Source organism: Abrus precatorius, unplaced genomic scaffold (assembly GCF_003935025.1).
Source record: "Abrus precatorius isolate BTA unplaced genomic scaffold, Abrus_2018 Scaffold4, whole genome shotgun sequence".
NCBI classification, from domain to species: domain Eukaryota; kingdom Viridiplantae; phylum Streptophyta; class Magnoliopsida; order Fabales; family Fabaceae; genus Abrus; species Abrus precatorius.
The window spans coordinates 9388324-9412285 of record NW_020874384.1 but is presented as its reverse complement, the minus strand read 5'-3'; the positions used below and the strand labels follow the sequence as shown (position 1 = coordinate 9412285).

General features: G+C 33.4%; 1 non-coding gene across 1 annotated transcript; it reads right to left on the bottom strand.

The window, feature by feature from the left end:
* Positions 1 to 12123: 12123 nt before the first annotated feature.
* LOC113866410 lies at positions 12124 to 12230 on the bottom strand. Its single transcript, XR_003505049.1, has one exon. It is a non-coding gene; the product is annotated as a small nucleolar RNA R71 (small nucleolar RNA).
* Positions 12231 to 23962: the final 11732 nt, after the last annotated feature.

Below are 23962 nucleotides of genomic sequence, written 5' to 3'. Positions count from 1 at the left end.
AAACTATTTTTCTTTTCATGCACAATGTTGTACATTGTGTTGATAGTAACTAGTAAAGATACTCTGCATTGCACAGATATGTTATATATTTTTTATTAGTTAATTTAATTTAAAATTAATTTTAAAAATATAATTTAAATATAAAAAATAAAATATTTATTAAGTAATCATCAATTAATTATTTTTAATATAAAATAAAAAATAAAAAATATTTAATGAAAAAATAAATAAAAAAATATTTAAATGTAAAAGAAAAGTTATAAGAAGAAAAAACTCTTATTAACTTTTAAAATATATAATATATAAATATTATATATAACTGTCAAATTTAATTTATATTTAAAATATTATATTTTATTTACCAAATCATTCGTTATCATATAAAAATATTAAACATGAAAATTAGACAATTATTATATGATTTTAATAACAAATCATATTTATTTTCTAAATAAGTTATTATTTTATTATTATAATATTCAATTTATTTTAATTATTATAATTATTTGTTTTTATTTTGAGAATTTTAAATTTATAATAATTACTTAACATTTAATAACAAATAAAATGTTATAACAAAATCATAAAACATAAATTATTATTAATATTTTATTTTAAAAATTTTAATTTATTATCATAATTATAATATAAAATATAAATGAAATTTTATCTAGATTAATAGACTATACATAATTATGATATATCAATTTTTATTAATTTATTTTAAAAAATATTAAAATGATAGAAAAAGTAAAAATTATGATTTTACAATTTTAATAAATGTTAAGTAATATTGAAGAATATATTAAAATGTGCATGTGTTTCTATTGTTCTTCGAATCTTCCATTTCTTATTACAAGGCACGACATTTAGACTCACAGTGATCAAGTCTGATAATGGGCATAGACAGAATAATAAAACTTGTGGAATGTATGTTGATGAGTGTCATCTGAACAACTAATTAATTACTGATCAAACTAGCTAAGTTGATATATGTGTAGTCTTTCCACTCATTGAACGAGTAGACGCTGTTCATTAGCATTCCATTCTTAACTTAATTAAATAATAATAAAAATATATTAGCTGATTAACATGTGCAAATCCCAATCATTATTACATTTACATATACAGTTGGAAATCTGCCATATATTTGGCCTTTAATCAATGCCACTAGTCAGTCCAGAACTGGTTGTTTTAGCAATAGTGGATACCCTTGTTAATTAATTTTCTGCCTTTTACATTTGATTTTTTCATAATTTTAATTTTAAGTAAATATTTTTATTTTATTTTGATTTAAATTTAAAAAATAATATTTATTTGATCCATTTAAATATACTACAATAATAAAAAATAAAATTAAAAAATATAAAATTTTAAAATAATTAAAAATATAATTTTTAATTAACAAGTAAATGCACTTTAATTGGAATAAAAGTAAGTGTTTGAGACTTTTTAGTATCATTCTCACATAGATTATATACCAAGCACCTACTACTATTATTTTAAAATATTAAAAAATTAAAAGTTAAAAATATTTTGTTTAAAATAAAGTTTTGAAATTGAAAAAAAAAATAGCAAATAGAAGTCTAAAGTTTTTTTTATGAATATTATTCGATGATCATGCAATAATAGCAATCTTCTTATTTATATGTCACCCCAATAATATAGTATCATACTTTAAAATTTGTTCCATTTAATATTGAAATAGTGTTTAATTAAGTAGAAACATTAATAGTACTAACAATAAATATTGGAGAAGCAAAATAAATCAATTACATATTCATAATACAAATAAATACAATTTAAGTAGATAGTAATAGACTTATTACAAGATACCGATGTCATCTTTGAAGTTTTCTTTAAGAATGACTGAAAAGGAAGGATCGTCCAAGAGATCTTGCAACCTCAGATTGAATAATTGGAGTGAAGAGCTCATGGTTCTAGCACTAAAAAGAGAAGAATACACAAATGAAAAACAAGGAAAATGGAAGTATAAGGCAATGCGCCACTCCAAAGGATTGGAGATAAGCACCAATGCACTCACCATATAGAAGAATCCATGATAAGAAAGTAGTTCTAAAATTTTCAATAAGAAAATTCAGAGACAACTCACTCACTCAAGTAGAGACATTGCTGAAAAATGCATCAAATAAATCTCAAATCTTCAAATACACAGGAGCTTAGCCTATATATAGGCAAGCTAACTCAACCCAAAATGGTCTTTAATGGGCTTAAAAACAAAGAAAAAGAAAAGGGATGAGATTAGGCTGAATACATGCCCTGAAACATGGCCTAATACAAATTCAACAAAATACAAGAGACTCCATCCCAAAACTCAATGTACACGTGTGATCCTATGACCTCTATGTGGTGGGCCTCTAAATGTGCTACAAGTATGGATAAGGCCTGTTGAGTCTTTTTGGCCCTTGCCTTGGCCATAGGCCTATGGAAGGCCCAACGTAATGATCAAACATTGACAATAAGTTTTGTCAAACAATAGTTTTTCTTTACATCAACTCATTCAATTAAAATTACCAAACAAATACAAGTGGAATAAAAAAGGAAGGAGATCTATAATATGTCTAAATTATAATCACCAAGATAGATGCACAATCTTACATATAAGCAAAGCTTTGCATACCATTAAGCACAGTCCTACATACTGTGAATATCAACTATTGTAAAAAAAAAAGAAAAAACAAAAAAATAAAACAAAGTTCTATTTTTTCTTATTGTTATATTTTGTCCTATTTTACAAAGGGAGGGGAAAAAAAATTTTGTTTTAAGAAAAATTATAATTGATCTTTGCAAATTTAGAAAAGTATATTTAATTTCAGGAATGGAAAACTCTGCATACTAGAAGGTAATCCAGAAAATTCATAACCAACTTTTAACATAAAAAAGAAAAGGAGTAGAAATTTGGCCTTTTCTAAGGCTAAAAAGCATTAAAAAAAAAGGAGAGTTTTTTTATTTTTTTGAAAGAGAGCAAAAATTTTTTGAGGAGAAGGTAGCAACCAATTTTTATAAAAGAGCAAAATTTTCTGCAAGGGAGAGAAAAAATTTAAAAAAAGAAGATCTGAAAACAGAGAAGAAGAAAAGAGAGCAAAATTAGAAGAAAAAAGAAGAAGAATAAAAGTTTCAAAAGAGAAGAAAATACTAAGAGGAAGAAAGAAAAAGTTGCATTGTTGATTAGTGTTGGAGCCACCATTAACCAACATTGCATCCATCCCTCTAGAAGCTAGCTTCTGTTAAAGGTATTCTTCGCATCTTTCCTTGCATCTTTAGTGATAAACTCCTTCTACTAGTAATATGTTTTGAATCTTGATATAATGAACAACGGAAAAAATATTTGCATGATGTAATAACTAATAAAAATAGATGATCGTATGGAACAATAAATGGTAAAAACAAATGAGTAAATTCTCAAATCTTTCCTCTCTCTCTCTCTCTCTCTATATATATATATATATATATAATTTCACAGGCTCAAGGCTCGGTGTAGTAGTCACGAGTTTTTTTTTTCTTTTCGAATGAAGCATTTGGGTTATAAAATTCAAACTTTAAAATATTTTGATCCAGCTAAAGAATAGGTTATTTGATAAGTCTGTAATTAGGTCTTCTTTTATAGTCCATATATTCATATTTGACCTTTATTTTATTTGAGTTTTCCACTAATTTATATATTAATTGTGCAGTTTAGTATAAAGAGGCCGCAAGTAGATTTTAGGTGCATTCTGGGCCCAAATTGATGGAAGATTAGAGCTTCGCAGTAGTCAGCACGCCCAGACCCATTCAATAAGTACAGAGGTGTTTCGAGCCTATGTACGGTCGTGCTTAAGGCCTTCCATGGCCGCGATTATCTGCAGGAAGTCTAATTATGAAGAGTTTTTAGGGTTTTCAATCCCTATTAAAAGGGAGATCTCAAGCATCGTAAAAGGACCATTTTTACATCTTGGCTTTGGCTCTAGAATACATCTGATCTCGTCTCTCTTGCACGAGATCCTTGGCACATGCTTGGCGAGACTTGGAGCTTCAAGCGATTGTACTTGAAGACCGGGAACACATCTCACACTCTAGTTTGCTATTTCTTTTGATTATGGCTTTGTTTATGATTGTTTTAGTTCTTTTCTTTAGCATGAGTAACTAAGTCCATAGCTAGGGCTATGGGAACTATTGTTTATGAATTTATGAAATTTTGATATTTGAATCTAAATTTGATTTCCGTTTTGTGATTAGATTTTATCCTATTGCACTTCTTTCTTAATCCTAATTAATTATATCGTCAGGTGACCGTACCTCGGTTAATTAATAGTGTTAGAACCAAACTTAAGCCTGATGAAAACTATCATCTATATATCCCTGAATTTATCATGTGAATCATCGAAAAAAAAAAATGGAAGCATACCTGAATTCATGATGATAAGAGAGCGCTACAGTTTGGCCTTCCAGATCAACATGTATTCTCTTGAGAAAACCCTTTAGCAATCTCTCTGTTTCTTTCTGATAATGGGACGTCAGAAGAAAAGAACGTAGTGTGTCCTGGGGACTTAACCTATTTATAGACAAATAAGGTTGCCTTTTGGTATTTCTATTTTTACCCATCACAAAATAGAATTACCTTTTAGTTACCACACATTAAAGGTCCCATATCCTTTCAGATACATAATTGACCAATTTGATTTATTTGATCACTTTTAATTTGGCATAACCGAAGGTGTCCTTAATATATAATTATTCACATATAAGACCAATGTTGGATTAAGGATCCAACAATCTCCCACTTGGACTATATGTGTTACCTTATAATTATATAATTATCAAATGCATCTTTTATCAATTCAGTCCATCAATCATACCAACATAGGATCAATGCAGTCTTTGTTACATTTATCGTAACTAAACCCATCAATGGTCACGTATGTTGACACAAATGAATAACATGAATCATGATATGGATGTGTAGTATGGAATTCTCATGTAATGTGATCTTAACATGCCTAATTCCATAGGTCCTCCTTAAACCTTAGTGAGATCAAACCATAACAAATTCAGAGTTTAAATATACCAAAACTTTATTTCTGCAGAAAAATATACTTAAACCATACATATATTGAAAAATATGTCTACGTCATATAGAACATTCAAAAATAAAATAAAATTACAAACTCCCACTAAAACTGAATATCACTTAAAGACATAACACCCATACGAGCAGTGTGCTCATGAAACATTTTGGGTATTAATCTTTTAGTAAGCGGATCTGCAACCATGGAGTTTGTATCAATATGTTCTATAGACAACTGTTTACTCTGAACTCTTTCTTTAACAACCAAGAACTTGATGTCTATATGTTTAGACTTCGTTGAACTTCTGTTGTTGTTGGAAAATTGAACTGCTGACTTATTATCACAAAATAACTTAAGTGGCCTTTCTATACCATCCACTATACGTAGTCCTTTGACAAAATTTCGCAGCCAAATTCCATGATTAGATGCCTCATAAAACGCTATGAACTTAGCTGCCATAGTAAAAGAGGCTGTAAGAGATTGTTTAGCACTCTTCCACGAAATAGCACCTCCAGATAGCATGTATACATAGCCTGATGTAGATTTCATACTGTCTTGGCACCCAGCAAAATTGGAGTCAGTATACCCAATGATCTCAAGTTGATCCAACCTCCGATATATGAACATATAGTCTTTTGTTCTCTGTAAGTACCGCATGACACGTTTAACTACCTTCCAATGATCCAATCCTGGATTACTCAAATATCTACCCAACATCCCTGTAACGTACGCAATATCTGGACGCGTACAAACCTGAGCATACATTAGACTCCCTACTGCTGATGCATAAGGAATCTTCTACATTTCCTTTTCTTCAAAGGCATTCTTAGGGCACTGATCGAGATTAAATTTGTCTCCCTACAGGGGTATTGCCTGGTTTACAATCTTGCATGCCATATCTCTTTAGAACCTTTTCGATATAACCTTTTTGAGACAACCTAAGAGTACCACGAGAACGATCTCGGTGTATCTGTATGCCCAATACAAAATATGCATTGCCAAGATCTTTCATCTCAAAATTCTTAGATAAAAAACTCTTGGTTTCATGCAATAAATTTATATCATTACTGGCAAGCAAAATATCATCAACATACAAAACCAGAAAAATATATTTGCTCCCAGAAAACTTATGGTATATACAATCATCAACTAAATTCACCTCAAAACCACGCGAGGTGATCACATGATGAAACTTGAAATACCATTGTCGAGATGCTTGCTTGAGCCCATAGATGGATTTCTTAAGTTTGCAAACCAAATTCTCTGAATCTTTTGAAACAAAGTTTTCCGGTTGCACCATATAAATTGTCTCATCAATGTTACCATTGAGAAACACTGTCTTTAAATCCATCTGATGTAACTCAAGATCGAAATGTGCTACTAATGCCATTATAGTCCTGAAAGAGTCTTTAGAAGAAACTGGAGAAAAAGTTTCTTTATAGTCAATTCCTTCTTTCTGTGTAAATCCCTTTGCGATAAGACGAGCCTTGAACCTTTCCACATCACCTTTCGAATCCCTCTTGGTCTTAAATATCCATTTGCAACCAATGGGTTTCGCCCCTTCTGGCAATGGAACAAGATCCCAGACATCATTGTCCCTCATGGACTTAATCTCTTCATTCATGGCATCAATTTACTTTTGAGAATTAGAACTTTCCATAGCTTGATGAAAGTTAATTGGATCATCCTCTATCAATCCAATTCCATTCTCATGTTCTTCGAGATATATAACATAGTCATCTGGTATTGTTCTTCTCCTTTCTCTAGTGGATTTCCTTAATGGCATAGGTTCTTGAGAAGGAAGAGTTTGTTCTTCTGGAACAACTTCTTGCATAGGAAGTTCTACATTGTCTTGATTTGTTGTGTCTTGAACAGAGTCAGGAAAAGGATCCTGAACAATGCCAATAACACCTGTGGGAATATCAACATATTCCTCTTCAAAGACAAATTCTTTAACTATATCTCCCCTTGCAAAATTGACATCCTCAAAGAACCGAGCATTTCCTGATTCAAAAATTGACTTAGTTATGGGATCATAAAACTTGTACCCCCTAGATCTTTCAGAGTATCCAACAAAATAACAACTTATTGTTCTTGAGTCAAGTTTCTTTTCATTTGGCCGATAAGGCCTTGCTTCAGCTGGACAACCCCAAACATGAAAGTGTTTTAAACTAGGGTTTTTGCCTGTCTAAAGTTCATAAGGGGTTTTTCATATTGCTTTTGTTGGAACCCTATTAAGGATATATGCTGCAGTGTTAAGGGCTTCTCCCCAGAGTGATTTTGGCAAAGTAGAATGACTAATCATACTCCTTACCATGTCTTTAAGCGTCCTGTTTCCTCTTTTAGCAACACCATTCATAGTGGGCGAACCCGGCATAGTGTACTGTGGGATGATACTGCATTCCTCTAGGAATTTAGCAAATGGTCCTAGACGTTGTTCACCTGAACCGTCATATCTACCATAGTATTCACCACCACGGTCAGACCTGACGCTTTAATTCTTTTGTTGAGTTGGTTCTCAACTTCAGCCTTATAATTTTTGAACACATCTAATGACTTTGCCTTTTCATGAATAAGATAAATATAGCCATATCTTGAAAAGTCGTCTATGAACGTTATAAAATATTGTTGACCATTCCAAGCAACTGTAGGAAATGGTCCACAAATATCTGTATGTATAAGTTCTAAGACATCTAAAGTCTTATTGGCCTCAAATCTCCTTTTGTTGATTTGTTTACCCTTTATACAATTGATACAAATATCAAAATCTGTAAAATCTAAAGGGTTTAGAATTTCGTCTGCACAAGTCTTTCTATTCTCCATTTGGAGATATGACCTAATCGTTTGTGCCATAACGCAGCTGAATTCTCATTTGTTAATTTTCTTTTTATGCCTTGAGTACTTAGTTGTAAAGATTCATTAAATGAAGCAATCGTATCGATTAAATAAAGATTATCATAACTTGATAAAGAACCAGAACCAACCAATTTTGAATCATGAAACAAACTAAATTTTCCATTCCCAAATGAACAAGAATAACCAAATTTGTCCAAAACAGAAATAGAAATCAAGTTTTGTCTAAAAGACGGTACAATAAAAGTTTCATTAAGATCCAAATAAAAACCAGTCTTTAATAATAATCTAAATTTTCCAATGGCTTCAACTTGAACCATTTTGCCGTCACCCACATATATGTATCTTTCACCATCACTTGGTTTTCGGCAACTCAGGCAACCCTGCATAGACACACTGATGTGAGTTGTTGCACCAGAATCTATCCACATGTGTGTCTAGGTACAGAAGTTAAATTAACCTCAGAACAAACCAAATTGAGAAGCATACCTTTCTTAGCACGCCATGCGTGATAATTAGTGCAATGCTTCTTCACATGCCCAACAGCTCCACAAAAGAAACAACCATTGCCTTCAGAATCATTTGATTTCTTTTGTTGTTTCCTTTGAGGTGCTATAACTGCAACTTCCTTATCCTTTTTCCTTTTTAGTCCCTTGCCCTTATATTTTGAGGTAGAGGCAAGATGAGCACTTTCTGTCTTATCTTGCTTCAATCTTTCCTCTTCCTGAACACAATGTGAGATGAGCTCATTCAAAGACCAAGTCTCTTTCTGACAATTATAGCTCACCTTAAACTGACCAAATTGTGTTGGAAGAGAAATCAGAACTAAATGCACTAACAAGTCCTCAAAGAGTTCAAGCTTAAGTGCTTTTAGTTTTGAACCAATATGAGACATCTCCATGATGTACTCCCTAATGTTGCCCTTACCCATATATTTCTTTGAAATTAGGTTTGCCAAGAGTGTACCTATCTCAGACTTTTCATTCTTAACAAACCTCTTTTCAATTTCTGTAAGAAACTCTTTAGCTGTATTTATGCTTTCAGAAATTGTGCACCGAAATGCTTCCAGAATGGCCTTCTTCATGATCATTAGACTCATGCGATTTGACTTCTCCCCCACATTTCCATCTCCCTCTTATTTTCAGAGGTACTCTTATCTGTAAGAGGTGGGGGTGAGTCTATCCTTAACGCAAGGTCAAGATCCATTACTCCAAGAACTATCAAGACATTGTCTTTCCAGGACTTGAAGTTTGAGCCATTTAACACAGGAATAGAGTTGATATTGGCAGTAATATTGGCAGGATCATTCATAACTGAATTGAGAACAACAAACAGAAAATACACTCACATAAGTCTCAAAAATAAAATTAAATACAAATACAAATAAATCCTATTTCAAGATACCGGTAATAAATTAATATTTTATCTTTGGACAAAATTTTAATTATTCAATGATACCTTGACACGGTAATAAAATGCTAATAATAAGAACGTGTCAAATAAAAAAAACTTCCTTTGGGCTGATTTAATATTTACACGCAAAACTGAATAATTATTACGCAATTTATCACCACAAGCGTGTAATTACGTAAAAATACTAATCTTCCTTTGGACCGACTAGTACGCACATAAATTACAAGCTCACAACCTTTTTATATTTTAAAATAAATTAATTTACACAATAGAGGTCACTTTGGTGACATGTTGTTTCAATTAATTAATCTTAAAATATATATAAAACTCCTTAGTATTTGAATTTAAAATTAATTAAAAAAAAATTTGCGTAACTGAACGGCATATGCATAAAATATATATAAATATATTCTACTCGCAATTAAAAAAAAATATATCAAACGTATATATTTATAGATAATAAATCAAATCAATGGTGCATTCAATTAATAATATATATATATATATATATATATATATATATAACATTTATATATGTCTAACTTGAATAATATATATCGAGCATTGATTCCTAAGTTGAACGGTGCATAGATTCATAAAATATACCGTTTATATATGAATTCTACATTTCGTATCAATTCAATCAATTAAATAATCAAACGTATATAATTAACGAATCAATTAAACAATGAATCCGTAACTGAAATGAATTGATATATGTTAATTACTTTTCAAAATTGAAACCGAATTTTCATAATAATATATCCATATTAATCACGAAATCAATTATCATAAAAAAATGTCAATTTATTATGAACACATGACAATCATCAAATAATTGATTTCAAAATATCAAAAGAGTATTGTTTTGAATTCATATACCAATAGAAACACAAAAGTTAATACGCGTAGAAATTTAAATACCATTCTCATATTTATCTAGATTTATGATTGAATTCACAATTAACAAATAAATCAATCATGTTTCACGTTCATGCTCGAAAAATATCTGGAAACTAAACAATATCATCCAACTATCAAAATCCTTTGTATCTCCTTACTAAAAAAAAATCATATTGAAGAAACATGTCCAGAGAAAATGAAAACCTCCTAATGATCAAACATGATATATGTGCTCTGATACCAATTGTTAGAACCAAACTTAAGCCTGATGAAAACTATCATCTATATATCCCTGAATCTATCATGTTAATCATCAGAAACAAAAAAAATGGAAGCATACTTGAATTCATAATGATAAGAGAGCACTACGGTTTAGCCTTCCAGATCAACACGTACTCTCTTGAGAGAACCCTTTAGCAATCTCTCTATTTGTTTCTGATAATGGGACGTCAGAAGAAAAGAACGTAGTGTGTCTTGGGGACCTAACCTATTTATAGACAAATAAGGCTGCCTTTTGGTATTTCTATTTTTACCCATCACAAAATAGAATTACCCTTTAGTTACCACACATTAAAGGTCTCATATCCTTTCAAATACATAATTGACCAATTTAATTTATTTGATCATTTTTAATTTGGCATAACCGAAGGTGTCCTTAATATATAATTATTCACATATAAGACCAATGTTGGATTAAGGATCCAACAAATAGATCTATAAGGTAAAACGAGACAAAGGATTAGGTGGACCAAACCAATATTTCTCTTCTAATCATTATTAAATTAACAAGTTCATAGGTTCCTTAAGCTTTCTTAAATTGATGTCTTGCATGACCATTGGGAATGTTAATTTAGAGAAAAAAAATATTAATATTGCATGACCATTGGGTATTAATAGTATTTGTATGAATGATTGGTAATCACAAGGAAATCAAATTTAGAGTTAAACAGAAGAATAACATAATGGATTGAATGAGTAAACCCATATGCCCTAAGTTCTTCTCCGATAAGTTTAACCAAGACGTGCATTGTATTCTTTGCTCTTAGTTTTATAATTGATTTTATAAATTCTTATTTTTAATTAATCTCGTATCTTTGAAGCTTAAACAATTGAATTAGAAAAATTTTAGTAATTGGAAATCAATCCTTGTGGGACGATATTTCAGAAACTTAATTTAAGAACCCTTTTATTACTTCTCGATGGGTACACTTGCCCTCCGAACAAGTTTTTAGCGCTGTTGTCGGGGATTGCTTTTTCAATATTAAGAAAATCTAAAATTTAATTGATTTGAGCAATTTGTGTTTTACTTTATTTCAATTCTAATTTGTTCATTGTTAAACTTTTTTTTATTTTATAATTTTCGTATTTATTTTATTTTATTTTTTTTATTTCATAATTTCTTTTAATGTATGCTCACTCGTTCTAAGTGTTTTACAACTTGTTTATTTGATCCGGAAATTGAAAGGAAAGTTCGTAGACAAAGAAAAGAAGTAAGAGAGCAAAGAATGACAGAGGGAAGGAGATCGATCCAAGACTACATGACACTCAATGCCAGAGGCACTCCTGGAAGCATCGCGACACCTAATGTGGAGGCAAACAATTTTGAGTTGAAACTAGCACTCATAACCATGGTTCAAAACTTCATACAAATTTTGGGGGCATGCCTAATGAAGACCCCAATCTGCATCTGACAAAGTTCCTCCGATTGACAGATACCATAAAATACAACGAAGTCTCCAATGATGCTATTTGACTCCACCTATTCCCATTCTCAGTATCTGAAAGGGTGAATGCATGGTTTTCCTCACTCCCAGCCAATTCCATCACAACTTGGGAGGATCTCACTCAACAGTTCTTGGGAAAGTACTTTCCTTCATCAAGATCTTCCAGGCTGATGACAGAAATATGTTGCTTCCAGCAGAATGAGACAGAATCACTGTTCGAGGTGTGGGAGCGATTCGAGGAATTATTGAGAAGATACCCGCACCATGACTTTCCAACTTGGAGGCAGGTGCAAATCTTTTACAGTGGCCTATCCATCCATAACAGGGCCACGATTGATGCCGCCGCAAGAGGATATCTTAAATAAAATGGCATTTGCTAGCTTTCAGTGGCACACAACTGACACATATAACCTCAAAAGAAAGGAAGTTGCACCAGTCTATCAAGCAGAGAGCAGCAACCCACTGGTAAGCCAAATGGTAGCTCTCACAAAGCAACTGGAGTGCTTAATAAGAGCACAAGATCAACCCACAAAGTCGGTGCATAATACAGAGTTTGATCAGGAGGAGGTAAACTTTATGGGTAATAATTATAACCCAGGATGGCGCAATAGCAATACAACTCCTTGGGGAAGCCGCCAAGGAAATCAGAATATGCCCTATCGACCCCCCATGTGCAAAATCAAGGGGAGAAGATAGAAAGAAGAGAAACTCGCAGATTTCAATCCAATTTTCAAGAACAGATGATGCAATACGTGCATAGCTATGACAAGAGAATAGCAAAACTTGAGGCCCAGATGGAACAACAGATTGAGAGGAAAGATAAGAGGTTTGCAGAAATCAGAACTGAGATGAGGACTCAGTCCTCAAAGCTTGAATCCCAATTGGAGCAAATCACTAGTCTCCTCAGTCAAAAAGCACTAAGAGCACTATCGTCCCAACTAGAACCGAATCCTAGGGAACAAGCTAAGGAAATTACTTTAAGAAGTGGGAAAAACTTGAATGGAACACAAACACATGAGTCATGCATGCCTGTGCTTGTTGATCAATACACCCTTGCATCACTCTGCACGCCCATGTTGACTGAAAAAGAACGGCCGTGCTTTGAACAGCACGCCCATGCATACAATGAATGCACGACCATGCTTGGCCCAAGCAAAGCCGTGCTCACCGAAGACATGGCCGTGCTAGATGAGGAGAAAGGGCATGCTTGCCACCCAGATACGAAGAAAGAAACAAGGGAAGATATATTAGTGATGCCAAGGCCGAAAGTTCCATTCCCACAACAGTTGATGGGTAACCAGAGAGACCCTCAGTTCAATAAGTTTCTTGGGATCCTCAGAAAGCTCCACATCAATATCCCTTTTGTTGAAGCCATCTCACAGATGCCTAAATATGCTGAATTCCTCAAGGAGATGCTAAGTAACAAGAAGAAATTGGAAGAATTCAAGACAGTCGATTGAATGAGGAGAGCTCAGCAATATTTCTAAGGAAGTTGCCTCCTAAGCTTAAGGATCTAGGATCTAGGGAGTTTTACAATTCCATGCACTATAGGAAACTCTTATTTTGATAAAGCGCTCTGTGATTTAGGCGCAAGCATTAATCTAATGCCATTTTCTATGTTTAGAAGGCCAGGTATGCAAGAACCCAAGCCAACTTCAATTTCTTTGTAGCTTGCTGATCGCTCAATAACGTATCCTAGGGGCATAGTGGAGGATGTCCTGGTCAAGGTAGATAAGTTCATATTCCCTGCAGATTTCATTGTCCTTGACATGGAAGAGGATGACGAAGTACCCATTATACTAGGAAGGCTTTTCTTAGCCACAAGAAGAATAATAATAGATGTTCAGCAGGGGAAACTTACATTAAGATTGAATGATGACGAAGTAGTATTTAAACTTTTTAATTCACTCAAGCATTCCTCCATTTTTTATTCATGTAATTTTGTGACAACTGCAGATGCTACCTCCCTCTCCCTAAATGTGTCACAGGTGCAAGATGAATTAATAAAAGATGCATTGGAGATGATACTTACATTGGAAAGGAGGGATCTGCACAACACTAAATAAATAATAGATGAGATCTTAGCATTGAACAGTGGAGTACCTAGAAGATGGTTCGGGCGAAGGATATTTAAAGACCTAGGAGAACACTCTCGGAAAAGAACCAAGCCATTAGTCGAAGAACCTCCTGAACTAGAACTCAAACCTCTTCCCTCGAATCTTAAATATGCCTTTTTACACCCTCCATCTCACTTACCTGTAATTATTTCTGCCAATTTGACAGGTAGCATGGAGGAGAAGCTTCTGAGAGTACTGAGAGAGAACAAGGAGGCTTTCGGGTGGAGCATCAATAACATTATGGGCATCAGTCCTTCCATATGCACTCATAGAATTCACCTGGAGGAGAAGTTCAAATCAAAAGGACAACCCCAAAGGCGATTAAATCCCAATCTGAAAGAAGTAGTGAAAAAGGAGGTAATTAAGTTATTGGATGCTGATATCATATTCCCAATCTCTGATAGCCCTTGGGTGAGTCTTGTGTAGGTGGTACCAAAGAAAGGAGGGACTACTGTTATGCAGAATGAGCAACAGGAGCTCATCGCTGTCCGAAAGGTAACCGGATGGAGGATGTGTATTGACTACATGAAGCTTAACGAAGCCACTAGGAAGGATCACTTCCCTCTACCCTTTATTGATCAGAGGTTAGAGAAGTGAGCTGGGCATGAATATTACTGTTGTTTAGATGGCTATTCTGGTTATATGCAAATACCCGTAGCTCTTAAAGACCAAGAAAAAACTACTTTTACATGCCCCTATGGTACATTTGCATATAAACGAATGTCATTTGGATTATGTAATGCCTCTGCTACCGTTCAAAAGTGTATGATGGCTTTATTTTCAGTTTTGTTAGAGCAGTGTATTGAAATCTTTATGAATGATTTTTCTGTATATGGCACCACATTTGATAGTCGTGTACATGACTTAAATTTAGTTTTACAGAGATGCAGGAAGGCCAATTTGATTTTAAATTGGGAGAAGTGCCAGTTTATGGTTGATGAATGCATTGTTTTAGGGCACAAGATGTCAGGAAAAGGTATTGAAGTAGACCCTGTCAAGATTGAGGTTATTTCTAAACTACCTCCCCTACAAGTGTCAAGGCAGTCAGGAGTTTTCTAGGGCATGTTGGGTTCTATAGGAGGTTTATACAAAACTTCTCAAAAATAACAAAACCCCTTTCTGAATTATTGGCTAAAGATGTAGAGTTTAAATTTGATGAAACATGTTTATCTGCTTTCATGAAATTAAAAGAGAAATTAACAATTGCTCCTGTGATTGTGGCCCCTGATTGGTCTTTACCTTTTGAGCTAATGTGTGATGCAGCTGTGGGAGAGTTCTAGGACAAAGGCGAGATAAGGTGTTTCAGGCCATCTATTATGCAAGTAAAACCTTGGACGACGCTCAGCGTAATTACACCGTTACAGAGAAGGAATTACTTGTTGTTATCTTTGCATTTGATAAATTTCATTATTATTTACTGACCATTTTGCCATCAAGTATTTGTTGTCAAAACAGGATGCTAATCCAAGGATTATATGGTGGATCCTTCTCCTCCAAGAGTTTGATGTGGAGATTAGAGACAAAAAAAGGAGTGAGAATGTCGTAGTAGACCATTTGTCTCAATTGGATGCTTCAGTAAGGGAACCCACAGTGAAGGAGATCAAGGATTTTTTTCCTGATGAGAGGCTCCTCGCAATCTCTAAGGCACCTTGGTATGCAAATTTTGTAAATTATCTGGCAGGTAATGTAACTCCTAAATTACTTGACAAGCATAGGCTTAAAAAGTTTTGGTCTGATGTGAAGCATTATATTTGGGATGAACCTTACCTCTTTTAGATTTGTAGGGACAATATGATTAGGAGGTGTGTTTTAGAGAGTGAAGTTAGTGAGATTCTTAACCATTGCCATTCTAGGGAGGTGGGAGGTCATTATGGCCCATTGAAAACCACTCATAAGGTCCTGTAGTGTGGTTTTTATTGGCCTACTTTATTTAAAGATGCTTATTTGTATGTTAAGCCATGTGATAGGTGTAAAAAAAGTGGAAATATATCTAGGAAACATGAAATGCCTCTTAGTAATATCTTAATTTGTGAATTATTTGATGTCTGAGGCATAGACTTCATGGGGCCTTTCCCCAAATCCATGCATAATGATACATATTAATAGTTGTTGATTATGTTTCCAAATGGGTAAAAGTTGTAGCATTACCCACCAATAATACTCGAGTTGTGATTAAATTTTTAAAGAAAAATATTTTCACTAGATTTGACACCCCTAGAGCTACTATTAGTGATGGTGGCACCCATTTTTGTAATAAACAATTTAAAGCTCTTTTGACAAAATATGGTGTCACCCATAAGATGGCCACTCCTTATCATCCCCAAACTAGTGGGCAAGTTGAGATATCTAATAAGGAATTGAAAAGAATTTTAGAGCGCACTGTTAACAACTCCAGGAAAAATTGGTCTCTAAAATTGGATGATGCACTCTGGGCCTATCACACTACTTTCAAAACCCCTATTGGTATGTCCTCTTATCGTTTGGTTTTTGGTAAAGCATGTCACTTACCAGTTGAGCTTGAACACAAGGCCTACTGGGCCTTGAAGTTCCTAAATTTTGATTCACAGGTCACAGGTGAAAAGAGATTGTTGCAGCTCAATGAACTGGATGAATTGTGTTTTGAAGCATTTGAAAATGCCAAGTTATACAAAGAGTGTACTAAGAAGTGGCATGATAAACACATTTATCATAGGAGTTTTCAAGCTAGTGACAGGGTTGTGATCTATAACTCTCGGTTGAGACTATTTCCTGGAAAACTGAAATTCAGGTGGTATGCCCCTACAATGTGGTCAAGGTTCTCCCATATGGAGTACTAGAAGTGTCCAAGCATGGAGAAGAACCCTTCCGTATCAATGGGCTAAGAGCGAAGCTGTATATAGAAAATGTGACCCCTCCTGGTCACACGATAACACTTGACTAGCCCAGACAAGATGTCAGGCTCGCGACATTAAACAAGCGCTTCCATGAAGCGCCCTGTGTTATGTTTTCTTAATTATGTCTCTTTTCTTAATTTTATTTTAAGTTTTCATTGTTTTTACACATCATGAAGAGGGTAGACAAGAAATGCACGGTCGCGCTTTCATACAGCACGACCGTGCTCAATGAGAACATGGGCATGCCTCCCCTGAACACGCCCATGTCAGAAAAGGTACTTTGGGGCGTGCTTTCATTAATAAGCACGACCTTGCTTCCCACATGCACAGCTGTTCATGTGAGCAGGATTTGAAAAATAAAAAGGGGGAGGGGTGGACAGATAGTGCACGCCCTTTCTCCCCTAAATAGAAACAGAGCACTCCTACACACTCTTCTCATTTTTGTCTCTTTTCTATAATTTTGGACCGCATTCATATTCAGGTACGTGTTCATTCTTATTAATTGTTCATATTTGATGCTATTTTGGTACGAACTCCTTTCCCTGTGTTTTGTCTTTAGAATTCTTTACCTCTGCGTGGTCAGCACGACCGTGCATATGAACTAGGTACTAGCACGTTCGTGCTTATGACGAGCATGGGCGTGCTTGCATTACAAGCACAACCGTGCCATCTAGGAGAACGGTCATGCATGTTCACTTAGACTAACAATTGCTCTTTATTTTTCTTGCAAAAATGCCTCCTAAAAGAGCTCGTGAAGGCACCTCCACTGCGCCAACAGCGTACGAGATTCAGTTTTGAGGTGACCAAGGTGCAGTAGAAGGATACTTGCATTACAAGCACGACCGTGCCATCTAGGAGAACAACCATGCATGTTCACTCAGACTAACATTGGCTCCTTATTTTTCTTACAGAAATGCCTCCTAAAAGAGCTCATTAAGGCACCTCCACTACGCCAACAGCGTACGAGATTCAGTTTCGAGGTGACCAGGGTGCAAGAGAAGGATACCGCAAGCGCCTGGACACTTTGCTAGGGTTCGAGTTCCTCCCAACATGCTATTTGGACGAGAATGTTCTTCAAGAACATGGTCTTTGGAAGGACGTCTCCAGATACATTGCAGCCATAGGATGGGAAGGCGTCCAGGCTGTGCGAGCACCGACATACAGGGAGCCAGTCTTGGAGTTCCTGAGCATATACACCGACAACTTGCGGGTGCGTTTCCATATGACCACCCAGCGCGACATGAAGTTGGCAAAGTTCAACGTCTACTGCTGATTCGAGACGGAGGAATCAATCCAGACACACGCATATAGGGATGCATTGGTAGAGATACCTCCAGGCTATTCTGAGGACACAGCTTGGCAAGAGATTACTGGCACTCATGACGTCTACAGGGCCCGACTCGCGAAGAGCACCGCCATTCAAGATCCAGCTCTGCGGGTGGTCCACAGGTGGCTTATGCATTCTATTTTCGCACGCAGTCAGAGTACAGGTAATGTAAGCTCTCACCACTTGTTCATTCTGTGGTGCATGCTTCACCAGCGCCGTGTCCTTCTACTTTCATGCATGGGCCTTGGAGCACGTCTGAGCACCGTGAAGACTGGCTACATTTGTGTTGGGTTCTTCTTCTCTCGCCTCGGCCTCAACCTTCAGCGAGTACACCGAAGAGACACGAAGATTGCTGAGATGACCCCACTGACTACAGACACGTTCTACCGGCCCCACCCCATGCACCCACCAGAGAGGAGCCAGCAGTACCAGAGTAGCAGCCTGAACCTCCTCTTGCTGACGAGGACGGTGAGTTTCATGACGCTTCAATGGAGTCACCCTCATCCCCTGCTCCTGCTCACCACCCAGATCTACAGCAGTTGCACCAGCATATTGATGAGAGGATGGATAGGTACGAGACTCAACTGGCTGAGTATTCTGCATCGGTCCATCATCGCCTTGACTAGTAGGAGACCCAGATCGCAGAGCTGCTCCGCTTGTTCCAGCATCATTTCCCCCCTCCCCAGTGACTTATGAGTTTCATTATATCTTTTATGTCTTTTCTTTTAGTTTAACATCTATTTTTCTTATGTTTATTTCATTTCATGTACTTGAACTCTAGCTCTTTTTATATATTTGCTACTGTAAGCTGGTCTACTATGTGGGTATTTTGTCTCCATATCATTGCAAATATTCAGAGGTCAACACTATGAGCATTATCAAACGCCCAATTCCACTAGACAATATTTTTTCCTTTTTCTCTTATCTTTATTTATTTTTTTATTTTTTTCAAACATAGAGGACCATGTTTTGTTTTAAGTATGGGGGACTAGTAGTTCCTAATTATGATTGTTATTGCATGTTCTATTAAGTGAAGTGTCTATGCTAATTTTGTGATAATTTAAAACTTTTTCCCTCATGGAATCCAATTTTTCCAAATAGAAGAGCATGTTGAGTAATTATTATTGACATTATACTTTTATTAGGAAACTAATAATTAGCTAAGTTCCCTACTTTTATACTCTACATTAAACTTTAACCCCACAGATGTGAGTTTTGAGCCTTAAAAGGAGATTTCTATCTTAATTCAATTAATTGTACCCCCTTTCCTCATTGTTTTGTGTTATTATCTCTTTAGGATTTGTGCTCTAGAACTTGACTTGGAACCGACTTGAGACTTCTCTTTTTAATTGCATATTTTAATATGATTGAGGCATAATAGGATTTTTTTTTTATTCTTGGCTTTCCGCATGTTTGAGATACAACTAGTTGTCCATTTTGAGCTTTATTAATTTTCTTGGTCCCTTACATTAAATTTATAAAAATATTTTGATGACCTTAAGTTTATGAATGGAGCAATTGAGCTGTTGAATTGTTTGATAAATTTTCCTCTATATCTCTCATGTGCAAAAAGAAAGAAAGAAAGTATGAAAAAGAAAATGAAAGAAAAGAAAAGAAAAAGGGTTATATATAATTGAAAGGAGAGAAGAGTAGAGATATTGTTCACATACAAAAATATAAAAATTACTCCAAGAGCTTCATTTGTAAACTTAGGGGATGTTTATAATTTTTATAATTTATTACCCCTTTGTATATCTCTTTCTTTCATTTATTTCACCTCAATTATTATAACCCCTTGGCCACATTATAACATGAAAAAAACCTCATGATTTTTACTTGCATTTAATTTATTTAGTAGAGAGTCAGTTTATAGTCAAGCCTATGGTAGCACACTCTTCTTTAGGAGAACTGAATGATATCTTATTTTGTCCCTTAGTGAGAGAGGAAAGTAGAGTACCTCAGTTTGATGTTTGAGTGAAAAGTATGGAAATATAAGGTTCTAATTGAGAATCCTTTTCATTGCTTATGCTCAGTGATATTACTCTTGTTGCTCTCTTTATCTCCTAATCTCGGGTTCCTTGTGTGGTATTATGTTTTAAGTTATTATGTTACTCTTAAGCAGCACTTTGCTTGAGGACAAGCAAAAAGATAAGTATGGAGGAGTTGATAAGTCTATAATTAGGTCATCTTTTACAGCTCATATATTCATATTTGACCTTTATTTTATTTGAGTTTTACACTAATTTATATATTAATTGTGCAGTTTGGTATAAAGAGGTCGCAAGTAGATTTTGGGTGCATTATGGGCCCAAATTGATGGAAGATTAGAGCTTCGCAGCAGTCAGCACGCCTAGACCCATTCAATAAGCACGGGGTGCTTCGAGCCCATGCACGGTCGTGCTTAAGGCCTTGCACGGCCGTGCTTATCTGCGGAAAGCCTAATTATGAAGATTTTTTAGGGTTTTCAAACCCTATTAAAAGGGAGATCTCAAGCATCGTAAAAGGGCCATTTTTACATCTTGGCTTTGACTCTAGAATACATCTGATCTCGTCTCTCTTGCACGGGATCCTTGGCACATGCTTGGCAAGACTTGGAGCTTCAAGCGATCGTACATGAAAACTAGGAACACATATCACATTCTAGTTTGCTATTTCTTTTGATTACGGCTTTGTTTATGATTGTTTTAGTTCTTTTCTTTAGCATGAATAACTAAGTCCATAGCTAGGGCTATGGGAACTATTGTTCATGAATATATGAAATTTTGATATTTGAATCTAAATTTGATTTTCGTTTCGTGATTAAATTTTATCTTATTGCGCTTCTTTCTTAATCCTAATTAATTATATCGTCAGGTGACCGTACCTCGGTTAATTAATAGATCTATAGGGTAAAACGAGACAAAGGATTAGGTGGGCCAAACCAATCTTTCTCTTCTAATCGTTATTAAATTAACAAGTTCATAGGTTCTTTAAGCTTTCTTAAATTAATGTCTTGCATGACCATTGAGGATGTTAATTTAGAGAAAAGAATATTAATATTGCATGACCATTGGGTATTAATAGTATTTGTATGAATGATTGGTAATCACAAGGAAATTGAATTTAGAGTTAAATAGAAGAATAACATAATGGATTGAATAAGAAAACCCATATGCCCTAGGTTCTTCTTCGATAAGTTTAACCAAGACGTACATTATATTCCTTGCTCTTAGTTTTATAATTGATTTTATAAATTCTTGTTTTTAATTAATCTCGTATCTTTGAAGCTTAAACAATTGAATTAAAAAATTCTTAGTAATTAGAAATCAATCCTTGTGAGACGATATTTCGGGAACTAATTTAAGAACCCTTTATTACTTTTGGATGAATACACTTCCCCTCTGAACATTATTCCAGTCCAATTCAAAAATATTTGATTCAAAAACTAATAATATATAATAATTTTCTTTTTTCTTTTTCTTTTTGTTAGTGTTTATTTTATTCACTTTTAACATATTTTCATAAAAAATACTATACTCCTTTTTTTTAAAAAAAATTAGTTCTTTCAATAATAATAATAATAATAAATTTTAAATTAATTAAAATATAGTTTTAATTTTTGTTCCTTTAATTATATTATATCGTACTTGTATTTTATTTGTAAAAGTTATTCCTTTCTATAAAAAATAATAAAAAATAATTAGTGACAAACATAAAAAGATTTTCTCACAATAATTTTCATGTCTTCATTTATATTTAATTTGTTTATTTAGTTTAGGTTTATTTGTTTTCTGATATTATTTTTCTTTATTGAATTATATAATTTTTAATGTTAGTGCAATTTTGTTTTATATTCATGTTTTATCTTTTTACATCATGATTAGTGAATTATATTTTTTTAATTTATAATTTTAATGAGTAATCCTTCTACTATCATTTGTTTTAATTGTTCAAGCTTATGTTATCTAAGTTTTGTGTAATATAAATTTATATTACATTATTTTTAATTAATTGGATAATTATCTTAATAATCAACCAAGAGACATTTTTTTCTTTTATAATGCTAATGTGTATCTACTCTATCTTTATACGTTATAAATTGTCAAAACCTATATATAGCAACGTTACCTTAGGTTTTATGGCTTTTTTATTTAATTAATACATATTTAAAAACAAATTCCTAAAATAAGATTTATTCTAAACTATTTCCTTGTCTGGGGCTTTTTTTTGCCAAATCATCACCAATATCGGTCATGCACCGACGACAGCGTTTATTTTATTATATTTTATTAGTCTATCGGCCACTCACGTCCGATACTATACCAAAATATGACATGTGGAAATTTTAAAACGCCAGAAAAAATTGAAAAAAATAAAAAACCAATATCAGAAAAGAAGGGACGATAGCAACTAATTTATTAATTTTTGCCCACAGTGTATCGGCCAGATTTGGTCGATACTAGTTTACAATTCGACATGTGGCGAGAACGCAGTAGTATCGAACTTTCTGGTAAATTTATTATAATATTGTAAATTAAAAAATAATTTATTATTTTATAGCAAATCTAAAACAATTTCTCAATCTGGAGTTTTTTGGCCACGTGGATCAATTTTTTGCCATAACGGCTGGCGAAAGTAATTAATTTTTGAATTTTTTAATATCTATTTCGCCACAAAAAGTATGAAATATGACTTCTTAGAGCGGTTACTTTAAAACCACTCTCATAAGTCTATTTTAGAGAGCGGTTCCTTATGAACCGCTCTCATAAGTCTATTTTAGAAAGCGGTTCCTTATGAACCGCTCTGAAATTTCGATATTAGAGAGCGGTTCCATTTGAATCGCTCTCAAAAGTCATGTTAGTGAGCAGTTCCATATGAACCGCTCTCTTAGATTTAAAATGAACAACTGGGGAGATTTTGATACACGTGGCAACATCTGAGATGATTCGCGCTGCTACTGGCAAAAGTTTATTTCGCCCTGCAGTTAGTGAAACCGTTCAGGCATTGTAATTATATAAAACTAAATATAGTTTACTTGAGTTAAATAAAATAATTATATAAAACTAAATATAATAATTTATACTTAGTTTGAGTGTAATAAATAATTTTTACACCTATAATGAAGTAAAATTTTAAAATTGTAAAATTTTAAATGCAGTAATCATAATTTATATGAAATGTATGTATAAAATTTGCATGTAAATAATAAATTTTTTTACTTTTAAAAACGTAATATTATTTATATGATTATAAACTAAATGTAATATATGTAAATTTAAATTAGAAAAATGAGAAAATAAAAATATAATTAAATTTTATGCTAGTAATTAGAATTTTGTATTTATATAAAATTTATGTAGATTTAAATTAGAAATATAAAAAAATAATGTAATTTAATTTTATGCAGTAAGTAGAGTTTTGTATTTAAATAAAATTTGTATGTAAATAATAATATTTTTTACTTTAAAAAATGTAATAGTATTTATATAATTATAAATTAAATGTAATTTATGTAGATTTAAATTAGAAATATGAAAAAATTAAAATGTAATTTAATTTTATGCTAGTAATTATAGTTTTGTATTTATATAAAATTTGTATGTAAAATTTATGTAGATTTGTATTTAGAATAATTAAAAATTTATATATCTTTAGTTATAATATGTATAGAATATATGTTAGTATATTTAAAAAGAATTTATTTATT